The following is a 20,836-nucleotide window of genomic DNA, read 5'->3' on the forward strand; positions in this document are numbered from 1 at the left end:
AGATGCTCTCCCCAGCCCCTCCCACTCATATCTGCCAACCTTATCACCTTTGTGGTTTCAGGCTCAGTGGAGACTCCAAAATGCATTTGAGGGATCTTACCCACCATGACCTCAAGATCCTTTCCCAGATCCAACCCAGCCCACACCAGTTTGGTGCTGTTCCTTCATATCCATCCCCACACCTTCCTGGAATGACCTGCCCTGCCCCACACCCCGGGTTGTCCTAGTGTCCCCTGTTCCATTCATCGTCCACCCCCTCAGAGGGGGCCCTAGTCCCATTCATTCAATCATATTTATTGAGCGCTTCCTGTGTGCAGAGCATTGTACTAAGCACTTGGAAAATACAAATCGGCAAGAAATAGAGACAATTCCTACCCAACAATGGACTCACAGTCTAGAAGGGGGAGACAGACAACAAAACAAAACAAGTAGACAGGCATCAGTAGCACCAAAATAGATAAACCAAATTATAGATATATACACATCACTAATAAAATAAATAGAATAATATGTACAAATATATACAGGTGCTGTGGGGTGGGGAAAGAGGTAGAGCAGAGGGAGGCAGTAGGGGAGATGGGAAGGGAAGGAGGAGCAGAGGAAAGGGGGGGCTCAGTCTGGGAAAGCCTCCTGGAGGAGGTGAGATCTCAGTAGGGCTTTGAAGGGGGGAAGAGAGCTAGTTTGGCCGACGTGAGGAGGGAGGGCATTCCAGCCAGAGGTAGGATATGGGCCAGGGGTTGATGGTGGGGCAGGTGAGAACGAGGCACAGTGAGGAGGTTAGTGGCAGAGGAACGGAGTGTGCAGGCTGGGCTGTAGAAGAAGAGAAGGAAGGTGAGGTAGGAGGGGGCCAGGTGATAGAGAGCTTTGAAGCCAATGGTGAGGAGTTTTTGCTTCATGCGAAGGTTGATAGGCAACCACTGGAGATTTTTGAGGGGGGGGGGTGACATGCCCAGAGCTTTTCTGTAGAAAGATAATTCAGGCAGGAAAGTGAAGTACAGACTGAAGCAGGGAGAGACAGAAGGTTGGGAGATCAGAGAGGATGCTGATGCGGTAATCCACTTGGGATATGATAAGAGTCTGTACCAACAAGGTCGCAGTTTGGATGGAGAGGAAAGGGGGGATCTTGGCGATGTTGTGAAGGTGAGACCGGCAGGTCTTGGTGACAGATTGGATGTGTGGGGTGAATGAGAGCTGAGTCAAGGATGACACCAAGGTTGTGGGCTTGTGAGACGGGAAAGATGGTAGTGCCATCCTCAGTGATGGGAAAGTCAGGGAAAGGACAGGGTTAGGGAGGGAAGATAAGCTCAGTGGGCAGAGGTCATGGTCAGTCTGGCTTATTAATCTCCCTAGTCCAGGCTCTTCCCACTGCTTTGCCCTCCTTCACGCACTCCCTTCCTCCCAACACCTCATGAATCCGACTTTTAGGGATTCCATCTTCTGCCCATCTCCCCTCAACCACTTTTCCCTCACAAATATCTGGAATTGCCTACTCCTGCTAGGATGCTCCCTATAGGATGGACATAGTCAGCTGGGTAGAGCTGGCATGGGGCCCTATGGTGGGGTGGGGGTGGGGGTAGCAAGAGAGAGAGTGTGAGTGTGAGTGTGTGTCACCATCCGGGGTGGGGGTGGGGGGTTGCTCAGACTCTTTCTTTCCCCACCTTAGCATTTGGCCTCTTCAGGGTAGGGGCGAGGGGAATGAACCACCAGCACAGTCTGACTCTCGGCAGCTGGCCATGGCAAAAGCCAGGCTGTGCTCTCTCAGACCGCTTTGCTGGACACCAGCACAAGCGGTGCCTCTTCAACTTCCACTGGGTGGTTTGCTTCAGTGCTAAATTCCCCTGTGGAAATGTGCAGCCCCTGGAGGTTAAACCGGGGGCAGCCTGCCAGGACAGAGCTCCCCACCCCCAGCCCTACCAGCTCTCCTTCGCCTGGTGTCTCCCTGGAGCCCCTCCCCACGGCCAGGCAAGGCAGCCCCCAGCACAGCCATCACGGGCACATTCCTGCCGGGATTACCCAGCTCTGGGGATGGCCCCAAGGCCACCCGACTGACTCTTAATCCCTTTGTGACTCCCCTGGCCTGGCTGGGGGCGGGGGGCACGGGGGAGGCAGAGGGCACCTGGACTGGTGGGGAAAGGGAGTGAGTGGACACTGCCCCTGCATCTCCTGCCATAGACTCTTGCTGTGAGCTTCGCTGGGGGAGGTGGAAGCAAGAGACCACCAGAGACAGGGGAGCGGAGCTGGTTAAGTCGGTCCTCTCCTGGTTTCCTGGGGCACAAGCTCCCTAGAACTACTGCACCATGTATACCTCTAATCTCTGAAATTTTCCATGTGAGGCAGGGCTCCTCACTGTCCCTTTAGGCCCCTTCCTACCCTCATCTCCTCCTTCGCCTCATTGCCCAGTCCTCACTGCCTCACCACTCTCCCATCTGGTAGCATTATTAAGAGGCAGACCCAGGTGATTCAGGAACGGCAGGGGTTTTGCCCAAACCCTCGGGCTTGAGGTAGGCCCAGACACTCTGGGGAGCAGCATGGCCTACTGGAAAGAGCGCAGGCCTGGGAGTCAGAAGACCTGGGTTTTAATTCCGGCTGAGTCACTTAGCTTCTGTGTGATCTTGGGCAAGTCACTTAACTTCTCTGTGCCTCAGTTTCCTCAACTGAACAATGGAGATAAGATGCCTGTTGTCCCTCCCCCTTAGACTATGAGCCCATGTGGGACAGAGACTGTGTCCAACCTGATGAACTTGTATCTACGCCAGTGCTTAGCCCATAATCAGCACTTAAAATTATTATTGTTATTTCTTGAGGGGGCTCATGTCCGTGGGCAGTAGATCTTGGCTGTCTGGGAGAACCCTAGCCCCCAAATTCCAAGTCATTCAATCAGTGGTATTTACTGGGGAGGCAGCATGGCCTAGTGGCAAGAGCACGGACTTGGGAGTCAGAGGACATGGGTTCTAATCCTGACTCTGCCTCGTCTGCTCTGTGACCTTGGGCAAATCACTTAACTTCTCTGTGTCTCAGTTATGTCATCTGTAAAATGGGGATTAAGACTGTGAGCCCCACATGAGACAACCTAATTACCTTGTCTCTACCCTAGCGCTTAGAACAGTACTTGGCCCATAGTAAGCGCTTACCAAATACAATAATTTTTATTAGTGTTATTGAGTGTTTACTGTGTACAAAGCACTTTACTAAGTGCTTGGGAGAGTGCAATATAACAGAGTTGGTAGACACATTCCCTGTCCAAAAGGAGTTTATTACAGTCTAGAGGGAGAGACAGATCTTAATATAAATTATGGATATGTATATAAGTGCTGTAGGGCTGAGGGTAGGGCAAATATCAAGTGCTTAAAGGGTACAGATACAAGTGCAGAGGCAATGGAGAAGGGAGAGGGAGTTGGGGAAACCGAGGGCTTAATTGGCTAAGGCCTCTTGAAGGAGATATGATTTTTGAAAGACTTTGAAGATAGGGAGAGGAGTGGTCTGTCGTAATATGGAGGGGAAGGGAGTTTCAGGCCAGAAGGAGGGTGTGGGAAAGGAATTGCGGCGAGATAGACGAGATGGAGGTACAGTAAATAAGTTGGCATTAGAGGAGTGAAGTGTGTGGATTGGGTTGTAGTAGGAAATCAGCGAGGTAAGAAAGGAGGGAGAGAGCTGACTGAGTGTTTTTAAAATCGAGAGTAAGGAGTTTCTCTTTGATGTGGAGGTGAATAGGCGACCACTGGAGATCTTGAGGAGTGGGGAGAAGTGGAGTGAATTTTTTTTTTTTTAAGAAAAATAATTCAGGCAGCAGAGTGAAGTGTGGACTGGAGTGGGGAGAGACTGGAGGTGGGGAGGTCAGTGAGGAGGCTGATGAAGTAGTCAATGTGAATTAAGATCAGCTAGCAGCAGTTTAGATGGAGAGGAAATGGCAGATTTTAGCAATTTTGTGAAGACAGAACTGACAGGATTTGGTGATAGATTGAAGATGTGGGTTGAGTGAGAGAGATGAGTTGAAGATAATGCCAAGGTTATGGGTTTCTGAGATAGAGATAATAGTTTTGGAAAAGGAGAGGACATTTGGGTGGGCACATGAGAAGTTTTGTTTTGGATGCATTAAGTTTGAGGTGTTGGCAAGATATCCAGTTAGAGATGTCATTTAGGCAGGAAGAAATATGAGACTGCAGAGAAGGAGAGAGGATGGAGATTTAGGTTTGGGAATCACTGGCCTAGAGATGGTAGTCAAAGCAATGGGAGTGAATGAGTTCTCCAAGGGAGTGGGTATGGATGGAGAATAGAAGGGGATCCAGAACTGAGCCTTGAGGGACCCCCACAGTTAGAGGGTGGGAGGCAGAGGAGGAGGAGCCTATGAAAGAGACTGAGAATGAGTGGCCAGAGAGATAGGAGGAAAACCAGAGGGATTTTCCCTCTTGTCAGTTTGAGCATTTGGCTTACAGTTCCATGAGCCCCATAGGGTCATAACCCTTACCTCCTGGGAAGCACAGATACTCCCGAGTGTCGCCTCAAGGCTTAATAGAAAGATACCAGCCTGGGAGTCAGAGGACCTGGGTTCTAAACCCAGCTCTACCACTTGCCTGTCGTGTGACCTTGGGCAAGTCACTTAACTTCTCAGTGCTTCAGTTTCCTCATCTGCAAAATGGAAATTTAATACCTGTTCACTCTCTTAGACTGTGAGCCCCATATGGGACAGAAACTGTGTTTGCCCTATTACAAATGCTTAACAAATAACACAATTATAATAATAATAATTATTATTATTAGGCACCCTCAGGTCTGGGATTATCTAGGCTGATCCAGATCACATGGACCCATCAAGAGAGCTCCAGGCCAGACTGGTTTTGACCAAAACCCATTGAGCTTGGGTGAGATGGGTCCCTGGCCCCTGACCTGGAGGGAAACGGCAGCTGAAGGTCCTTTGGCTGGAATACTTCCTTGTACGCCACACTCTTTTACCTGACTGGGACCGGCTCTCTCCTGCTCTTTCCCACTTGGAGGAGCACAGTTGCTGAGCCGGGGTGGAGGAGGAGGCACCCACCCTCAGCCTTGGCAGCCCTCCCACATTGAACCTCATCCATCACATCCTACCCCCACCTGATTCCCTGGTCATAACCCTCTCCCCCTAACTCCCTGGAGCAGGAGAAGAAAGAGGAGAAGGAGGAGAAGAAAAAAGAGGAAAAGGAGGATAAAGAGGAGGGGGAGGAGGCAAATGGGGGAGGAGGAGAATGAGACACAGCATGGCATAATGGACAGAGCCCGGGCCCAGAAGTCAGAAAGTCATGGGTTCTAATCCCAGATCCACCACTTGTCTGCTGTGTGACCTTGGGGAAGTCACTTCACTTCTCCGTGCCTCAGTTACGTCATCTGTAAAATGGGGATTGAGACTGGGATAGGGACTGTGTCCAACTCAATTTGCTTGTATCCACCCCAGTGCTTAGTACAGTGCCTGGCACCCAGTAAGTGCCCAACAAACAGCATCATCATCATTATTATTAGTATTATTATTGATGGGGCAGAGGATAATGGGGGAGGAGGAAAGTGAGAAGCAGCAAGGCATAGTGGATACAGTATGGGCCTGGAAGTCAGAAGGTCATGGGTTCTAATCTCAGCTCCAGCACTTGTCTGCCATATGACCTTGGACAAGTCAGTTCGCTTCTCTGTGCCTCAGTTATCTCATCTGAAAAATGGGGATTGAGACTGGGATAGGGACTGTATCCAACTCGATTTGCTTGTATCCACCCCAATGCTTAGTACAGTGCCTGGCACGTAGTAAGAGTTTAACAAATAGCATTATTATTTTTATTGTTATTATTATTATTATAAATGGGGGAGGAGGAGAATGGGGGAGGAAGAGGAGGAGGAAAAGGAAGAAGACGAGGACGGGCAGGGAGAGGGATAGGAGGAGTTGCTGATTGAGGCTTCCCCCTGCCAAGGGGAGCGTGGCGAGAGTGTGGCGGGGATCTCTCTGGGGAGGTGAGTCAGTGAGGCAGGGGAGGGAGTGTGGTGGGAGGGTCAAAGAGGCCCACAGCCTGGGATGTATTAGGAACTGCAGCTCTGGCAATCTCCCCGGCAGCAAGGAGAGACAGATTGGTCCCGGGAAGGGAAATGTGGGTCAGAGAGAAAACAGGGAGGCACGGGGGACCAGAGGGGCAAACTAGGATGGGTGGAGGAGAGTTAGGGTGGCAAATCAGGGGTGTCTGGGGCCTTCAGAACCAAAACTGCCCCCTTGCCCTCCCCAGGAAAATCTCCCCAGGAAAATCCCTCCTGTACATGGTGATTCACAGGTCCAGCCCTGCTGGATCTATCCAGCCTCTCTCCCCATCCTTCCACACCCTGTTCCCTTTTGTCTCTGATGACCGCTGGGGGTCTCCTGCTGGGTTGGAGGGCACTGAACAGGGCATTGAAGGATAAACTGGGTTGGAGAACGTCACCCTTTCTGCCCTGCATTCCCTATATCCCCAAACCTGTCTCTCAACTCCTGCCCCAGTGGGTTCATGCTGTTTGTTCTGCACACAGAAAGCGCTCCAGCAATATCATTGTCTGACTCATTAATTGATTGGTCAATTGCTGGTCACAGCTCAACCCAGAGACCTTGTCGTCATCCTCCACCCTACCACCTCAGACCCCCGCACCCACTAGGGACCCAGAGGGTCCATTCTTCTAGGATGGGGATTTTTCTTGGTGTGGGGGAAGTTGGGGAGAGGAGGGCTCAAACTAATGGGGACAGCTGAGTTGTCTGAGAGTTCTCCTGTCTAAATGCCCATGGGGGTAGCACCTCCACAGCAGCAGAGCCCCTGCTCAGGCTCATCCATCACCTACATGTCACGGGGGAGTGGGTGTGTTCAGAAGACCCTGCACAAGGACCACTTCCCTCTGGGCTCCCTCTCCAGGGAAGGCCCTTTGCCCCACCAACCTCTCTCCGCAGCTGTTGGTATGGAAGCTGGAGCTGGGATATGGTCCCTGGCTGGGTTCTGCTTCCCATCTGCTCCCGGCAGGCTGTGTCACCCCACCAGCCTGTTAAAAATAGCCTGCCCACCACATCACTACCGCCACGTGGGGCTGGCGGCGCCTATTTTAGGGCTGGGTGGAGCTGGGCTGGCAGCAGCCCCAGGGAACTACTCATGCCACATACATTGTCGAACTCTGCTCCTCTTGCTGACCCGGTATCTGGGGGCACTGGGCGGAGGGTGGCCGGGGGTGGAAGGGAGAACAGGATGGGAAATGCAGCCTTAATTTCTGCATTCATAAGGCCTAGGGCAGCTGAATCAGTGGCAGAGACTGGAGAGCCACCAAGCTCTTGCCCCAACTTCTCCAGAAGCCTTGGGATTTTGTTTCTGACTGGGCGGAGGCAGAAGAGGGAGAGAGAAGTGAGGCGTATTTCACCACCAGCATCTATTAGAGTCACATTCAACTAAGAAGCTGAACCATGGAGGAAAAGAATTGACTCACTTCCTCGGTTCTCCCATCCGCTGTCCCCAAACTGAGAACACTGATGCCTCTTCTCCTTCAATGGCTGCTCTCCTCCTTCCCCAGCTGCCACAGAGCTGGTACTAACAACTCTCCTCTCCCCAGCCCCCAAAACTGCTCCCTTACTTCCCCACAAACCCCAGGAGCAGCAGCTGGTGAGGCCTGGTCTCTCTCTCAGTGAGCAGCCCAGTGAACTGGGCCTGACAGCGGCTGGGATGCGGGGGGGAAGGGGGGGGGGAGAGCCAGAGGCCCCAGCTTCCCTTTCTGACGTCTACCGATCCATCCCTCCCACCCCGGCAGGGCCAGGACATGGCCGGGCCACGGGAGTCACCCAACTCATTAGCAAACATACTTCTGCAGGCAGCTCCCGCAAGGCCTGGCAGTCTGTAAGTCTGAGGATCCTTGCTGGGTCCCCGTGTGTGGGATGGTGGGGTTCTTTGCAGTCATGGAGAAACCACACCCCCAGGGTCCAGACACACACACACACACACACACACACACACACACACACATACCAGACACCAACTTGAAAGTTGGCTTTATGTCTCTACTCCTCAGATCCCGAGTTGGGCTGTGTCTAACTTGGGGCTCAGGGCTTAGCTATCCGGGCATCCCTGTATATATCCTGCAGTGCTGTGGCCACCAAGGTGGGGTGCTCCGGAGGCTAGCAGCTCAGGTTATGAAGTCCAGGTGGTGGGGGGATTTTGCTGAGGGCCTTAGCCCTGCTTGGCTTAATTAACTGGATCTAGTTTATAGTCTCATCTTTCCTTCCAAACCTACCTCACCTCCTAACTTCCCCATCTCCATTGACACCACTATCATCCTCATGTGCCCAAAGCCAGCAGACTTGGAATCATCCTCCATTCCTCCCTATCATTCTGCTCTCACACCCAGTCAATCAATAAATACCATTGATGATGATCAATTAGTGGTATTTATTGAGCGCTTACTGGGTGCAGAGCACTGTACTAAGCGCTTGGGAGGGAACAATACAACAGAGTTGGTAGATATGTTCCCTGTATACAAGGAGCTTGTTCCCACCTGCCATTTTTTCCTCAGAAACATCTCGTGGCTCCTCCACTTCTTCCCCTCCCATACAGCCGCCACCTTGGTTCAAACGCTCATTGTTACAGCAGCCTCCTCTCTGGCCTTCCGGCATCTGGCCTCTCCTGAGCATGGGCCTGGGAGTCAGAAGGTCTTATGTTCTAATTCTGGCTCTGCCACTTGTCTGCTGTATGACCTTGGGCAAGTCACTTCACTTCTCTGTGCCTCAGTTACCTCATCTGTAAAATGGGGATTGAGACTGTGAGCCCCACATGGGACAGGGACTGTGTCCAACCTGATTTGCTGGTATCCATCCCAGCGCTTAGTACAGTGCCTGGCACATAGTGAGCACTCAACAAAGACCACAGTTATTATTATTACTCTCCCTGTTTCAGTCTATGTTCCCTAGAATCTATGTTTCCCAGAACACCTTCCTGAAATGTCGCTCGGCACACATTTCCCTTCTTCTCAAAATCCTCCTGTGGTTGTCCGGCTCACTCCACATCCAGCCAAGATTCCATATCATCAGGTTTAAAGCCCCCGCCAGCTATCTTGGCCTTATTGGCTGTCTTCACCCACTTGCTCTCTTCACTCTTTCCAGCTGTACCCTGCTCTAGGCTTGCCCACCTCCTTGCTGACCTTTCGCTCACGATGTCCCTAAGGCTAGGAAGCCCCTTCCTCTCCCAATCCACCAGTCCTTACCCTTCCTTACCATCAAAGCCCTCCTAAAATCCTAACTGCTCCAACAAGCCAGATGTATTTATGCCCATCCTTAGCACTTATGGGTATATTTGTACAAGAAAATAATAATTATTATTATGGTATTGTTAAGCACTTACTATGTGCTAAGCCCTGTTTTAGGCATTGGGATAGATACATGGTAATCAGGTTGGACATAGTCCCTGTCCCACATGAGGCTCACAGCCTTAATCTCCATTTTACAGATGAGGTAACTGAGGCACAGAAAAGTGAAGTGATTTACCCGAGATCACACAGCAGACAAGTGGCAGAGCCATGACCTTCTGACACCCACGCCCATACTCTATCCACTAGGTCATGCTGCTTCTCTGCTGTCTCCCCTGTCGGGGCATATGCTTTGTGAGGGCAGGAACTTCTTCCTGTGCTTCTGTTGCACTCCTGAAGCATGCAGTATAGTGCACTGCTTTCAGTAGGCCCTCAATAAATACCATTACTACTGTTCTAGCCATATGCCTATATATAAAACTGTGGTGTTTATTATTAATAAGCACAATGTTATTTATTATAAATTATATCCAGTCTCTCACTCTTTAGAAATAACTATATATTTGCCAATTGACAGCTATGGTCTTCATTAAACTGCACACTCCCAAGTGTCTGACTCTGAGTGCTCAGGACCTAGTAGACCCTCAATAAATACTGTTGATGACGATACACTCCATTACTTGGGGCCCAGAAGCCCATGGGGCTTGGGGGCCCATACAAACCTCAGGGAGGGCACATTCTCTGTGCCCCGTCTAGCCACAGACTCCTTACCCCAGGCTCTAAGGCTGGGTCAACAATAATTACCTGCTGACACTAGCCTAGAGGGTCAGACATACACTCAGAAGGGCCGCCCGGATGGTCACTCCCATTCTACTCCACCTTTCCCCTCACCCCTGGATTGTAAACTTCCTCACTAGACTGTCAGCTCCTCAAGGGCAGGGATTGTGTCTACTGACTATTGTCCTATTGCATAGTACCCTGCACACAGTAAGCGCTGAGTATATGTATATTGAAGCAGTGTGGCGCAGTGGAAAGAGCACGGGCTTTGGAGTCAGGGCTCATGAGTTCGAATCCCAGCTCTGCCACTTGTCAGCTGTGTGACTGTGGGCAAGTCACTTAACTTCTCCGTGCCTCAGTTCCCTCATCTGTAAAATGGGGATTAAGACTGTGAGCCCCACGTGGGACAACCTGATTCCCCTGTGTCTATCCCAGCGCTTAGAACAGTGCTCTGCACATAGTAAGCGCTTAACAAATACCAACATTATTATGTACCATTGATTGACTGAATGATAAATTATCTCCAGCCATACCTCTGGATCCCCCGTCCATCCCTGTACATCCAGGTACAGTTTCCTTCCAGTCTCCTACCCCTCAACCCTCCTTGTGTTTCCTCTCTTCCCTCCCACTACCTCAGAGGTCTTTCTGCCTCTCATCAGAGAGCCCCTGGCCCCTAGGCCAGACCCCACCCCCCACCTATCCCTGGGGTTCTCTTTGAGGCTTCTTGAGCTTCCTTGACTCCCAAGATCCTGGCGCCCCCCCCCCCCCCGCCTTCCTTTCCTGTCCCCAGCTTCCAGATCCAGTTCCCCAGGCAGACAGCTCTCTTGAGCCATGGGGAGGAGCCTGACAAAGCCCCCTTCCCTAAACAAGGGAGCCTTCTAGCTGTTTTCACAGGGTACTGGAAGGAGAGGCCAGGCACTCATCAGCTCCTTATTGGAGCATAGCGTCATAGGCTTGGGAAGAGGCAAAGTCCGTCTGGGGATGGAAGCGGGGAATGTATCATGGCTGAGAGAAGGAACAACAACCCTCCTCACTACTGCTCAGAATCATCGTTCCTCCCCTCCCCCCTGCCATGCTGCTGGTTCTCCAAGGGCCCCAGAGGACCCTAATTGCCCAACATTTAGCCAGTCAGGGTTAGCTGATCTCTGGAAGCCAAAATTTGGTCTGAGCCCTCCAGTCTGCACCCCCAAACTCCAGAGGCCCCTGAGGTTGCCCAGAGAAACAAAGGTTTTCCCCCAAGAACCTTGCAAAACTGCCCTCTGGACACCCACAGGGGCTACCCAGAAAGAGACCAAGCCCGGAGAGGTTGCAGCCTGGCCTGGAGTGACTCGCCTCAGGACAGACCCTGTCTGAGAGTTCCTCGGAAGACTCTGGAGCCAGCCCAGGCATCTGGCATTCACACACCCCACCCCACCCCACAGCCTCTGCGCAGGAATGTTGACAATTCACCACTTCAGGCCCGGCAGTCAAGGGGCCCTCAGCAGCAGCCGCAGGTGGATGGGAGGCTTGCCTGGGATCCCCAGATTGGTCCAGACCCCTCTGAGTGGGGACATCCGAGGGGGTTCAGAGGTGACCTTCCCTAGCTCCACAGGCGTGGGGTCTTGTTGGCCGAGTACCAGGGTGAAGGGACACCCTCTCTTCCATCCCTCCCACTCCCCTCTCTACTCTCTCCCTCTCTGGTCTCTTCCCACTGCCCCATCCCACTCCTTTCCCTGCCCCTCTCCGTTCTTCCCCTAGCAGTCTGAGACCCCGTCCCACGGCCCGCACGCCCCAGCCCACGGGCCCACGGCCGTTGGGAGTTTCCCTGGCTGGGCTGCCCACAGGCGAGGATAAAGGGCCCATTGACACAGGCCCTGTCCCTGTCCTCCTGGGACAATGGGGCCTTGTGGAGGGGCCAGCCCTAGGCGCCGGCCATCCGCTAGCCCCTTGCACTCCAAGCTAGGGAAGATTGCCAGAGCAGGCCTGGGCTGAGAGCCACCACCACCACCACCACCACCACCGCCAGTGGGCTGAGTTGGGCTGGGCCTTCACAGCTCCAGGTCACCTGTGGCATCATCCCAGCCTTCCCTGGGGAGTTGGGGAGGGGAGAACTGGGGGGATAGGGAGAAGCCAGCCAGAGTCCTCTCCCTGGCCCAAAATAGCTCTCAGGGGGCAATCCAGCTGTTACCCCCAGCTCCCTCCGTGCCCTAGCTCCAGATGGGGATGTGGCCTGGCCCTGCTTGGAAAGCTGGCTGCAGAGTGTAGGGAAGGAAGGTAGTAGGGGGAAGGAGAGAGCCCCCAAACAAGTTGCCTCTTCGGGCAGAACCAAGGAGGGAGAGGGGAAGGAGAAGGAGATCTAGACTCACCTTGCTGGTCCACCTATGTGCCAGACGCGCCCTTGGTTGCTCACCTGCTAGCAGGCCTATGTACCAGGACGGCCTCCAAGCCCCTCCCGCCACAGGCCGGGGGCGGACGCAATTAAAGCCTCCGGAGGAAGGCGGGGGTGGCGGGCCCAGGCAGGAGGGCGGGGACAGAGGCCGGTGGCCGGCTCTGGGGCTAGGGACGTGGTGACTCAGCAGCCGAAGTTCTCTGGGGAAGGGGAGGCTGGCGTACACCCCCCTCCTTTAAGGCATCGTAGGTGCCGGTGGGGGTCCAGACCGGTTTACCCTCTCCCAGTCACAGGATCTCCAAACCTGCTTTCTGGTCCTTTCCCTACCCCCATCCCATCTTTGCTCACTGGTCCCTCCCTCCCTGCCCTTCATGCCACCTGCCTGTTGCAGGGAGTAATGGAGAAATCAGAGGTCTCAGTGGTGAGTGTTGTGGCCCCTCGCACTATTTGCTAAAGCCCCACCGGTCTGTAGTGGCTTCCGTTGTTAGGCAGATGGCTGGGATTGGTTCTGGTTGCGGAGTGGGGAGGATGGGGCCGCAGGCTGGGGTGGACAGAGAGTAATAATGATAATAATTGTGCTACTTGATGAACACTCTGTATCCGGACTGTACTAAGTGCTGGGGTAGATAGTGCAGTGCTGTGCACACAGGAAGTGCTCAATAAATACGATTGGTTTATTGATACAGATAATCAGATCAGACACAGTCCCTGTCTCACATAGGGTTCACAGCATAAGGAGAAGGGAGAACAGATATTGAATCTCCATTTTAGAGAAGCAGCGTGGCTCAGTGGAAAGAGCACGGGCTTTGGAGTCAGAGTTCATGGGTTCGAATCCCAGCTCGGCCACTTGTCAGCTGTGTGACTTTGGGCAAGTCACAACTTCTCTGTGCCTCGGTTACCTCATCTGTAAAATGGGGATTAAGACTGTGAGCCCCACGTGGGACGACCTGACTCCCCTGTGACTACCCCAGCGCTTAGAACAGTGCTTGGCACATAGTAAGCGCTTAACAAATACCAACATTATTATTATTATTATTTTACAGATCTCTGGAAACCGAGGCACAGAGAAGAATGATTGGGGAGGCCTGGGGTGACTGGATGCAATCTGGGTCGGTGGGTCTAGCAATGGGAAACCCAGAAGAGGGCTAGGTCCCCTCCTGGACACTAATGCCCGCTTGAGCCCCAGCCAGAGACTAGCAGGAGACTGGTGTATGGGTTGGGGTGGGGTGCAGAAAAGTTGCCCAAGGCTATGTTGAAAGATTCTCTAGCTGTGGGGGGCTGCAGGGCCGGGTTTCCTGAACTGCAGGAGCTAAGATTGAGAGTGGAAACACTGTCTGGTCAGCTCCTCAGCTACCAGAGGAGGAGGAGGGTGCGGCTTGGCGATGTCGGGAACCTCAATGAGCCCTCTGTGCCCCCCTGAGTGTCGCTCTGTCCCAGAAACTGCCACTGGGGAGGCAGGCTTCCTGGGACTGGGTGGAGAGCCAGCTAACCTTTGCTCCCCGCCGGGCATGGCCACTTCCCCTTGTGATTTCCTGCCTGATTGCAGGGCAGGCAGATGCCAGGGGAGTAGACCCATTCCATCTCTGGGTCTGTCATGGCTTGGGGGAAGGGGACACAGGGTGAGGGAAGGACAGGGAGGTCTCTGGGGTACCCAAAACAGGACTCACCTCCTCTCAGCCACCGATTCCCCTGGAATCTACTATACCCTTCCCAGTTGGCAGGCGGGGGTGCAGTGGGGGTGGGGGGTGATCTGGTCTAGATTCATTCATTCAATCGTATTTATTGAGTGTGTACTATGTGCTGAGCACAGTATTAAGTGCTTGGAATGTACAAGATGTGCCTGTCACAGCTGGTTCATTTCCCCTAAGGAGGTTGGACCCTCAGGTGGAGCTGTGAGAAGTCGGGGGTGGCACCCCAAGGTGAGATCTCTCCTAGGGACATCCCCCACCTCCCTCTCCCCTCCAGTCCATGGAGTTGGGACTCTAGGGCTGGGTGGAAGCACTGACGAGAACTGGGGAAACCCCAGGTCCTGGGAGCAGCAGGAACAGGCTTCAGGAAGGGGGTGGGGGAGCAGCTAATCCCCCTTCCGCTCTCTGGGGGACAGAACCTCTGATCTTCTGCCAACATCCTGCCCACAGAGGAGCCTTCAGGAGGCAGGTGGAGAGCTGCACCCTGGGGCGAACCAGAGAGAGGCCAGGTGGGAACGGGGAGCAGCAGCATGGATGGCAGGTAGGGACTGGGCAAGCTTGGAGCAGGGGAAGAGATTGGGGAGAGGGTAGGATGACAAGGGTCAGGGGCTTTCAGATCTACTCATGCCTCTCTGGGGTATCTCAGAGGGGTGAATCCTGGGGGAAAGCAGCCATAGAGCCTGGCCAGGGGTTGGGAGGAGGAGCACAGTGGTGAATGTGTCTGTTTATTGTTATATTGTACTCTTTCAAGCGCCCAGTACAGTGCTCTGCACACAGTAAGCACTCAATAAATATGATTGACTGATTGAGCTCGTCTATCTAGCCGCCGACCTCTCGCCCACGTCCTGCCTCTGGCCTGGAACGCCCTCCTTGCTCAAATCTGACAGACAATTACTCTTCTCGCCTTCAAAGCCTTATTGAAGGCGCATCTCCTCCAAGCAGCCTTCCCTGACTAAGCTTTCCTTTCCTCTTCTCCCTCTCCCTCCTGTGTCGCCCTGCCTTGCTCCCTTCATTAATTCCCCCTTCCAGCCCCACAGCACTTATGTACATATCTGCAATTTATTTATATTAATGTCTGTCTCCCCCTCTAGACTGTAAGCTCATTGTGGGCAGGGAATGTTTCTGTTTATTTTTATCTTGTACTTTTTCAAGCGCTTAGTACAGTGCTCTGCATACAGTGAGCGCTCAATAAATATGATCGATTCTGGAGGATGGGGGGAGAGGGCTAGGAGAAGGTCGGAGCAGAACCAGAGATCTGGATGAGGCTAAACTTTCACCTTCCCCCACCCCCCTCCAGACCCCCAGGTCATCCAAACTCCCAGGCTGGTGAGGGAGGCAGAAGATGAAGTTTGCCCTGGGCCCAGAGAAGCCAGTTCCTCTCAAACTCCTCCCTCACAGCTGGGACTTGGGTTCTGAAGGTGGAGGCGGGAGTAGGGGCAACACTGTCTCCTCTGTGGCAACAACGAGGGGGAGAGGGAGCGAGCAACAACAGAGCCTCCATTCTTACTGAGCCTGGCTCCCCAGCCTTGGGGGTCAGGGGCATGGAAAGGAGGGGAAGAAGTGGGGGCAGGCACTCCTGGGAGGGAAAACTGAGGGGGAAATGGGAAGGGGGGAGGGGAGGACAACAGGGACTAGAGGGAGGGCAGGGACAGCAGTACTTCTAAGCTTCCAAACTCGTGAGGGTGGTGGTGCCCACGACCATTGCCAGGGAGTCAGGAGAAGAGCCAGCAGGAGTCCAGACTTTCCAGGAGGGCCAGCTTCAAACATTTGTCCGCCTTGAGACAAGAAAAAGTTTGCTGGCTCCCCTGTTCTGTACAGTGACGCACCCGTAACATTCTGTATGATCTGCGGATGTTGACTCGAACCCCCAAACCTACATGTCTTAATGCTACTACTGTTACTATTACTCCTACTGACTGTGGTAGTTGTTCAGCGTTTACTATGTGCCAAGCACTGGGGTAATCAATCAATCAATGGTATTTATTGAACACTTACTATGTACAGAACACTGCACTAAGTGCTAGGGAGAGTACAACAGAGTTGTCAGACACGTTCCCTGCCCTCAATGAGCTTACTTTCTAAAGGGGGAGGATCCAGATATTAATAAAAATAAGTAATTTATTATATATAATTTATAAGGGCTGTGGGATTGAGGGTGGGGTGAATATCAAATGCCCAAAGGTCACAGATCCAAGAGCACAGATGACACAGAAGGGAGAGGGAGCTGAGCAGGAAGGCTTAATCGGAGAAGACCTCTTGGAGGAGATGAGACCATAATAAGGCTTTGAAGGTGGGGAGAGTGGTGGTCTGGCGTATGCGAAGCGGGAGGAAGTTCCGGGCTAGAGAGAGGTTGAGGGAAAGGGGTCGGTGGCGAGATAGATGGGATTGGGGCACAATGAATAAACTGGCACTAGAGAGGAGTGTGCGGGCTGGGCTGTAGTAGGAGATCGGTGAGGTAGGATGGAGCGAGCTGACAGAGTGCTTTAAAGCTGATGGTAAGGAGTTCCTGTTTAATGCAGAGTTGGATGGGGAGCCACTGGAGGTTCATGGACTAAACTTTTTTAAGAAGAATTATTTGGTTAGCAGAGTGAAGTGTGGACTGGAGTCGGGAGAGACAGGAGGCCGGGAGGTCAGTGAGGAGGCAGGTACAGTAGTCAAGGTGGGATAAGATAAGGGCTTGGATCAGCATGGTAGCAGTTTGGACGGAGAGGAAAGGATGGATTTTAGCAATGTTGTGAAGGTAGAACTGACAGGATTTGGCGACAGATTGAATATGTGGGTAGAACGAGAGAGATGAGTCGACGACAAAGCCAAGGTTACAGGCTTGTGAGATAGACATAAGTGGGTAGATACAAGTTAATCAGGTCAGACACAGTCCCTTTCCCACATGTGCTCGCAGACTAAGTAGGAGGGAGAGCAAGAATTGAATCTTGCCATAGTTCAACTACCAATTCCCTGATGAAACCTTTCAGAGTTTCCAGGCTCTTAGACTGTTTCTGCCCAACCTCTCTTCAGCTCTGAGCCTTTTTTTCTCCTCTTTCCCCCCCCAGCCCACCCCGCCCCCAGTCCCTAGACTCAAAAGGAGTCTGGGAATGTGAGCCCATGGCTCCTCCCCTCTTATTCCCACCATCCCCTCTTTGCCCCACAGCCTCCTCCCTGAAGCTAGGGAGCCCAAAAGAGAGACACCTCCCCAGTGCAACCCTCCCTTCTCTCTCTCCACCCCTGCTCCCCAGGTCAGGATCCCAGTTAGGGGTTGGGTGGCCATGCCTGAGGCCAAGTTCCCAGGCCAGAACCCAGAGGTGACAGAGGGAAGAAAGGCCTTTGTGTGTCTGGGCTGGCGGTCACAGACAGGCCCAGAACCCGGCTCCCAGCCCCACCACGCTGCCTGGTACCCGGAGTGAAGGCCACCACCCTAAGCTCATGGCAGCCATGCTTTGACTGCTGTCATCTCCCAGGATGCCTGGAGTTGGGGAGAAACGGCCTAGGGAGATGGGTGGGGGCAGTGATGGGTCAGGGAGACTGGGATGGGGCCACTTGGGACTTAGGTTGGGAGCACCAGGGTCTGGATTGGACCCGGACGGAGGCTGGGGAAAGCGTGGATGAAGTTGCTGGGGCCAGGGGCTGGGCCCAGGCTGAGACACCTGGAGGGCAGGAGGCAGCTGAGGTGCAGGATGAAGGGGTGGGCCCATTGAGAGCATGGAACACAGTTGGGGGGCAAGGAGGGAGGGATAACCAGACTAGGGGGCTGGGTGTCTTGGCGTCTTTCCTCCCCATTCCCTGGGGGAGCAGATGGTCCGGTCAGGATCAGTAAGGATCTACATTCCCTGTCTATGAGGGGTTGCAGGGGTCAAGACTGGCAGAACGGCTCCTCCTACTCAGCAGCCGGGTCGCTGCCCGGATGTGCCCAGAGGTGCCCGGGCAGGATAAGACTCTTTTGTCTGCCCGGGGTGGCTGGGCGGCTTTGGGCACAGGAACGGGGCAAAGCCGTCTGACCACCGCCCGTCCTACACAATGGGCTCTTGTGCTTGTGTCCGCAGCACCCCTACCCCCACCCCATCCTCGGGAGGGCCCTCTGGGTAGATGACATCAGGTCCCTGGCAGCCCCCCATGCTCCCCCCACTCCTTGACTCCCAAGCCCAGCAGCCCCCCTTCCCTTATTCCTATGCCCCAGGGCCTTTGGGAGGCAAGGGAAAGAAAGGGAAGGAGGGTTCTGGTCCTGGGGGAGGTGAGCAACCTCCAGAGCTGTCAGCTGAGTGGCTGGGACCACCTGCTTTTGCCACTCAAACCACTTTCACCAGCTCTCCCTCTCCCTTTGGGTTCTGGATCCCCTCATTTCTTTTCCCAACCCCCTGGGAATATGGGATGAATTGCCAAGCAACTTCACCTTTCCCCGATTTAGTGACCCCAAGGGCTGGAGGGTGCTTAGAGTCAACTCTGTCAACTCATCCACCCTCTGCCTCCAATCAGGACAGTCCCTTAATCAGCCCAAACTGGAGAGATTCTCTCTGGGAAGTTCTCCCTGGAGCCCCAGTTCCTCTGTCTCCCTTCCAAAGCTCCCTGCCAGGACAGCCTTCCATGGTGTAGAGGATAAGGCGTAGGCCTGGGAGTCAGAAGGCCATGGGTTCTAATCTCGTCTGCCACCTGTCTGCTGTGTGGCCTTAGCCAAATCACTTCACTTCTCTTTGCCTCAGCCACCCCATCTGTAAAATGGGGATTGAGACTGTGAATTCCACGTGGGACTGTCCAACCTCATTTGCTTGTATCCACCCCAGCACTTAGTACAGCGCTTGGCACATAGTAATTGCTTAACAGATAGTAGTATTATTATTATTAGATTCCTCCCCTGCCTTTAGGGCTGCAATTCCGGTCCCTTTGCTCAGATCACACTATCTTCTCAGACCTGCCTAGGGGCTCTGGTCACAGGCACTGGGAAGCACAGCCGTCCCTCCCAACCCTGCCAATGACCCATCCCCTGATTTCACAGCCTCCCTGCAGGACAGCCTGCTTTTTCACCTCCCTGCCTTAAGCCCGCCCCCACTTACCCCTCCGCCCTCTTATCCCAGGGAGCCTTTTGTCTCCCTCCTGCCCCCTGCCCCACACCTCCACCTTTCCCAAACAAATCGGAGCCGGAGGAAGGAGAAGCAACAGTAGTTAAACGGGGGCTGGGATTGCCCCCTGGTGCTCAGAGGTCGTCACCGCCGTTGATTTCCCCACGGGCCTTGGGGGTCACAAGGGTCGGGGTGGAGTAGGGAAAGTTTTCAAAATCATTCGGCCCCCGAGTTCGACATCTCCTCCACTGCCCAATAACCACCCCACCTCCTGCCATCGTTACCCCCAAGACCCCTCTCCTGGTGCCCAATTCACTCAACTGAGCTGAGACAGAGGCCCCGGGACTGACCACATACCTAGAGAAAGCCTGCCTGTCGCATCTGTCCCGGGCACGGATCCAGAGCGGCCCCTGGCGACCCTGAAGAATACCCTCCCCCCTCCTTTTGCTCGCTGCCCCCACCACAGTACCGTCCAGGTGACAGGCTGGTTGGCTGAAAACCAACTCGTCTGGTTTACCACCCTCAACAGTCCTCATGGGAATCCCCCACAGAGGGAACAGATAGCTTAGGAAATTCCATCAGGCCCAGTGCTTGATTTCTTTTCACCTTGCCGCTTTGTTTCATGAGATAGTTATCATCTTCTTTCCGCATCACCTATGCACTTGGATCTGTACCCTTTAAGCACTGATATTCACCCCATCCCTACAGCACATACGTACAAATCTGTAATGCAGTTTTGTATCTGTTTCCCTCTGAACTGTAAGCTCCTTGTGGGCAGGAATCATGCCTACCAGCTCTGTGGTGTCGTCCTCTCCCAAGTATTTAGGTTTTCATTTTTTGTATTTGTTAAGCATTTACTATGTGCTAAGTACTGGGATAGATACCAACTAATCAGTTTGGACACAGTCCATGTCCCACCTGGACATCACAGCCTTAATCCCCATTTTACAGATGAGGTAACTGAGACACCTAGAAGTTAAGTGACTTGCCTAAGGTCACACAGCAGACGTGGCAAAGCTGGGATTAGAACCTAGATCCTTCTGACTCCCAGGCCCATGCTCTATCCACTGGGCCACATTGCTTCTAGTCCAGTGCACTGCACACAGTAAGCACTCAATAAATACCACTGATTGGTAGACTGCTTGATGGATGGATTTCACCCCCAATCTTCTTCCACTAGATCCACAGCACTTCTTTTTAGAGTGCTGAATGATTTCATTTAGGCCCTGACCATGTGCTAACTTTCCCTGTGAGGCTAGGACCCTGGTGGTGGGTGTGGGTTACCCTACCAGCTGATCTTGAGCTCACGTGCCCAAATGGGGTTGGCCGGTTACAGGTGGCAGGAACTCTCCACTGACCACAGAACCTGGGATAGAAGGTAGAGGAGCACTGAGGCAGAGGGCTTTGCCATCTGTCACTGCCACAGTGGCCGTTGGTCCGATTCTCAGCTGGTGTGTCCCCTGTCTGGTAGGGATCTGATCCCGGCGCCTATTGGTCTATTAGTTTTATTTTTGGCACTGAGCCTCCTCCACTGCGGCTACTGCACTACCATTGTGTTCCACCGCTCAGACGCCACATGCATGTTCTCATGGACTTGGGAGGGGATGCAGTAGCTCTGGAGCAAGTGGGTCAGGGCTGCTGTCGCCTTAGCCCTTCTCAAAGCTGGTCATGCCATGCCGCTGTCCCTTCTCAAAGATAGCAGGGAG

At 53.4% G+C, this 20,836-nt stretch overlaps 1 protein-coding gene across 1 annotated transcript in view; it reads right to left on the reverse strand.

Moving 5' to 3' along the window:
* The window catches only part of SEMA3B (semaphorin 3B), a 43,882-nt gene extending 31,432 nt beyond the window's left edge, over window positions 1-12,450 (reverse strand). Inside the window, exon 1 of the mRNA XM_029050193.1 lies at window positions 12,372-12,450. The gene's annotated coding sequence lies outside the window, so the exon portion shown is untranslated. The remainder of the gene's footprint in view (window positions 1-12,371) is intronic.
* Window positions 12,451-20,836: the final 8,386 nt, after the last annotated feature.

Source organism: Ornithorhynchus anatinus, chromosome X1 (genome assembly GCF_004115215.2).
Source record: "Ornithorhynchus anatinus isolate Pmale09 chromosome X1, mOrnAna1.pri.v4, whole genome shotgun sequence".
Taxonomy (NCBI): Eukaryota; Metazoa; Chordata; class Mammalia; order Monotremata; family Ornithorhynchidae; genus Ornithorhynchus; species Ornithorhynchus anatinus.